General features: G+C 36.3%; 1 long non-coding RNA gene across 1 annotated transcript; it reads right to left on the minus strand.

Annotated features, from left to right (window-relative positions):
- Positions 1 to 844: 844 nt before the first annotated feature.
- On the minus strand, positions 845 to 3,269 carry LOC109220144. The gene is made up of 3 exons (XR_002067037.1): positions 2,982 to 3,269; positions 2,576 to 2,656; positions 845 to 1,237 (listed from the first exon to the last, which is right to left on the minus strand). It is a non-coding gene; the product is annotated as an uncharacterized LOC109220144 (long non-coding RNA).
- Between the last annotated feature and the right edge of the window lie 2,241 nt (positions 3,270 to 5,510).

The following is a 5,510-nucleotide window of genomic DNA, read 5'->3' on the forward strand; positions in this document are numbered from 1 at the left end:
TGTACAAGAAATAAATTCATTTGATTTCATAAATATGTAGGTAAGAAGCTTTTCGCTTCGCCTTATGAATGTCCTCAAAGATGATAAAACTAAGGAATAAGAAGGCAAAAACTTCTAGGTGGTATGAAATATTTTTCTAATTTTCAGGTGGTATGAAACATAAAACATTCTAATGAAGATGAACATATGTTACAATGGAGTACTGATTTTAGAGAAAATAACTGGTGGATAAAATCACAGTTTCGAGTTTAATAGTAGTATATGTTTCACAATTTTACGGGCAAGAAACTTGAAAGATAAAGCAATTATGACTGGATAGAAAAATTATCAGATATTGCTTAAGTAACCTTATAGAGTACATTTCTCTACTTTGTGTCCTCAACTAAATTTTGCCAATGTGTCTCTTTTCATGTGGTTATGAACCAACAACCTAAATACCAAGAGAAAGTCCAAATCACATCATACTAAAAGTCATCAAGTAAGCTTCCTGAATGCATTAATGAATAACCATAACTCAGATGAATACTTAGTATACGGGAAAGACTTCAGTATGTTAAACACAGATGATGAATCCAGAATTAAGAAGAATTAACAAATTTTGTATGGGTTGTAATATGTTTACCTCGAAATACGAGTAAAGATTAAATTTGATTTGTGGTTTTAAAGATATGTGATTTAGTTCAATACTAATTAATAATCAAGAAGTATAACATATAAATGAAAGGAATGAGTAAATCAAACCAGTGTTGCTAGGCGGTATCGACCTCGAGCCGAAGTGACCTCGAGACAGATTAAGAACAATAAAGTATGAATAATAAAGCTAAAGGACAATTCTGATGAACAATGAGCGAGAAAAGTAAGAGAGTATATTCTTTGACAATGATTCAATGTCTTTACAAATGAATGGGCTCCACTTTATAATAGGGGAGTCCTAAATAAGGTACATTTCCGTTTTTAGTAAGGAATCTAATTAGACAGCTGTCTAACAGCCTAGTACGATTCCGTACAAATCCGTCCCGAAATTTATGCCTTGATCTTTGTGCCATTGCGGGAATCCCGCCTTTTCTGTTACAAAACCACAACAGCATTATTTCGAGGCTGGTCACGCTCGGCCTTGATATTCATCGAATACTCTAATCTTTGAACTTCGAACTCCGCCATCGGGCTCGGACCCAGTCTATTTCGGACTCGCTCTTGAAGTGATCCCCGAGCCTATGAAATCGCGTATCCCCGATATCTACCGTATACATAATATTAACAATATTTAATATATATAATATTTCTTTTGAAGCATAAAAATACTTGGCAAAGTCCAAAAATCTGTATGTTTCTTAGTCTTACTTTCATTCAAGGTATCTTGAAACAGAAAGTTTCAACAAACTCAATCTTTACACGAATATCTATAAATATGAAACTCGCAATTTATAAATCAACTGACTAGATTGGCGTCCAGTTAGATTGATAACAAATTATATACTAGTAGTTATTGTAATGAAGTAATAGCCATTACTTATTATTGTGCCAATATTTACACGTGCAATAGGAGATAATTTGCAAGCATGAACTAAGTAGAATTTGCAATAGGCAATGAATTTGCAAATTTCTAATTTTTTCCAGTATCAATAGATGAGCAAAATGCAGGGAAAAAAATAAAATATTCACATAGTGAACCTAACCACAGAATTTAAACTATATTAGTAATATTCTCAAGCATGGAGAAACAAAAGGAACCTAACCATATAAGTTAGATTACTATCGTAGGGTTATTAGTCAGATCAATGATTTTAAGTGTTGCACTATAAAAATATCAACAACTTGATTCACAAAGTATAATACTAACACCGCTCTTGATAACAATGGAGGGCAATTCACTATTTTGATAGATACAGTGTGGAGTTTCATGGAGGCATTCCAGTACGAAAAATAATGTTGATGATAGCAGCTACAACGTAATATCACAAAACCACAAAATAAATATCTATCTGACTGTCACCATGACAAAACAAGCACTCGCTGATAAATCAATGCATACCTGATTTTTCCAAGAACGATACCATATCATACCTATCAAATAATAATATTATTTTGCTACTAATCCAGTGTAAAATCTTTTAGTAGTGAGCAAGCATATATCCAAAGGAAAGAAAAAGGATAAAACACAAACACAAGCTGATTATGGCACATTTTTTTTAAGGAAAGAAGCTTTGAGCTGAAACCATAAAAAGAGTAGGATAACATTATTCTCAGTAATAATGAACACAAATTCAATCAAGAGGAAAATTGGAAGGGGCATCGACTTCATCAAAAGGAAAGCAATCAAGATTGCATAAGCCATGTAGCTTTTAGTAGCAGATATGATATTTAGTTAAGCTAGAGAAGCCTCATGAGATTATGAAAGGAACATTATGGAGATATTTTTTGTTTGGCTATTGCGGAAGCCACAAATGCACATCCTAGGTTGGATTACTTTTTTAAAAAATTATTACCACCCTATCCCATCCCCCTTAAATCTACGACCATCAAATAATGCACACAAGAGAATTAAAGTTTCTTTGGTCCAAAATCAAACTCTCACCTATCTCCTCTAGAGAAGAATTTCCAAGTCTTTCTCCATTGTCGTTGATGGTCAGATCTACTTGTCACGCTCCTGCATAAACTGTTGAAAATTGAACACAATTCAATATTAAGACTTGGGTAGGTTTATAAGGCATAGAAGAAATTGAACGCAAACTATTTTCTTTCATAATAGGACAAAATATGAAACCTGAAAATATTAAGGAAAAGTAAGCACGAGAAGCCCTTAAACAATCCTTCAAGTGCAAGAAGGATTTTTTATTTCACAACTTTAAATCCATCAAGATTTGGAGTGCAACACTAAAAATCCATACCAAAATTATATTTAGTTCTTAGCAAAGAAATTAAACACACAAGAAGTAATAGTAAAAAGAGATAAATCGAAGTGAGTTTGATAAGATCAGTACATAAAAGTATGGAAGCAGAGTGAACAATTTCCGTAAAGGAACGAAAGGTGAAGACAAATCGATGGCGGCACTTTACTGGGTGCTGCGGAGGAAGAGCCACCGAAGGAGCCAACACAAGTTGACTCAGCGCAAGACTATCTCAGTTAGTTTCATTACCGAAACTCCATATTTTGTACTGTATGGACTAGGTCACTGCAAACGGGCGGAGGAGTCGGAGTACGCGGAAAGGGATTGGGAAATTTCAATAAGATCTCTTTGCCTCTTCAGAACTTGGGGGAAATATTTCACTTAAGATAATAATTGGGGGAAATATTGAAAGTACAAGAGGGGTGAATTGTATATCTTTAAACTTAATCTCTGTTAGTTGACTGGTTTTTCAATTAGTCGACTAGATGCAATAAACTAACAGTTGTAATAGCAGAATATAAGATGCAGAAAGTAAATGCAGGAATTAAAGACACCAGAATTTTTATACTGGTTCGCATTCAATGTGAATCCTAGTCCAGTCCCCTTGGGTTGCAAGGGAGTTCTCTTTAGTAAATGTGTTTGTTCGAGTACAATAGAAATGCCATGATAGCTCAGTTACTATATCGCTCGTCTCTTTCGATACAATGCCTCACCAGTGTTGTTCTCTCTTTCTTCTCTAACTTGTTACACAGCAGGTCTTAGAGAGCTACAATGTTTGTTTGCAGTAGAACAAAGAGAGGGTGTTTGGTTCGATCAAAGTATGTTTGTCTAAGGCTTGATGCTGAGTATAAATACTTTGGTGAAGGCCGTTTGCTGAAGAGATTAGACAACTCGAGAGATTTGATGTTTGGAAAGAGATTGATACTTTTCAAGAATAAGGTTACTTGCCGTTGCTCTTCCTTGATGAGAGGGCATTGATGGCTTTCCTTCTACAGGTCTTGATGACGTGGGTTTACTCCTTAATTGTTGGTCAGCTCGATTAATCATCTTATAGAATCCTCGATGCTTCTTGTCTGCTTCAATCTTCCGGATTGAATATGATGGACTTGATTGGTGCCTTAAGTTTAGGCTTGCTTGATTCTTCCATCGTAGCTGTCCCTTGATTTCGTGATCTTTGCTAATTGATTTCTTTCCTTAAGCTTCCTGATTGATTTCTTCAATCTCGTAGTAACTCCTTGATTCCTTGATCATCTCTTAATTGATTCCTTCCATCTTTGAATGGTTATCCATGATTTCCTGCACAGATATATTATTTGCATCATTAAAATCAGATCTAACAATCTCCCCCTTTTTGATGATGACAAAATAATATATATGTATAAACAACAGTTGACTTCCCTGTGTTTACTTCCCCTCAATGTATGCGGTTGACAGGTTCATAGTAATCCCCCTCAGTTCATGCAGTTGACTAGTCCATGGTTATAGATGTTGTAGTCGACTCCTGCCGTAGAGGATGCTAGCGTACATTTGCCCTTCAGTCGACTATACCTGTATACAGATACATATACTCTTCTCCCCCTTTTTTTGGCATCAGCAAAGAGGAAATAGACAGAACAAACCACGAACTAAAATAGAATATATAGCATTATGCAACAGAGTTATAGTCCAAACAGAAATAACCAAAATAAAACAAAAACAGAATTGTCCAATGGCTGAGTTAACAGCCCAAAAATAGCACAGTAAAAAAATTGTCTTAAACAACCACATTAACGACGCAGAAAATAGGTAAGAGTGTTGCAGATGGCCTCATTTAGTTGTTCAAAGCTAGCATTTGCTGAGATGCTCACGCCATCCAACATGTCATGAATCTCCCTGAAAGCCTCGACAGCATTCTCCCGTACTCTGAGAATGGTAAGTCTTATCTTGGACACATCAGACCCTGTTTCTTTGGAGATGGCATGAATGTCACCAACAGTTGACTGAGTGGCTGTGAGGAGATTTTTGATCTCAGAGAGTTGAATGTCAATGGCACGAAGCTTTTCACCAAGATCAGGATCACCAGGGCTGTGATGAGAGGCAGGGGGTTTAGGTTTGGGATCTATAGGAGCATGCTTTACATCACCTTCGTGCTTCTTAACCCCTTCACACTCACATATCCCATACTTGCAAAGGCTCTAGAATTGTAAGATTTTGAAACAGTGATAAAGGGATAATCGGACAGGGAAATATGGTGAGCTTCCAGGATGTGAGTGATGGCTATGCCATAGGGTAGACTGGTTGGATCTTCTGCACTTTCAATCATAAAATTAATGACCCGGGAGGATAACTTGACTTTGAGTTTGGTCACAAGGCAGTATACTAAGAAGTTGTCTCTTTGAGAGAAGGTGGAAAAAGGAACCAGTGCGGGGAAGCAGAGTAGTTGCTACAATGTAAGCCAGGACTCGAGTTTCAAAACTAACATCACTGGAGCCTAACTGGTTGGGAAGGGATTCAGAGGGACACTCAGCAATACACCGTTTAGCTTGATCAAAGGAAATTTCAAAATCATCGGGCCAAGTATTTTTGAAAAGCATAGGAAACCCAGAACATTTACAGTGAAAGAGAGAATAAAACAAGGCACAA

The sequence above is a fragment of the Nicotiana attenuata genome, unplaced genomic scaffold, assembly GCF_001879085.1.
Source record: "Nicotiana attenuata strain UT unplaced genomic scaffold, NIATTr2, whole genome shotgun sequence".
Classification (NCBI taxonomy): Eukaryota; Viridiplantae; Streptophyta; class Magnoliopsida; order Solanales; family Solanaceae; genus Nicotiana; species Nicotiana attenuata.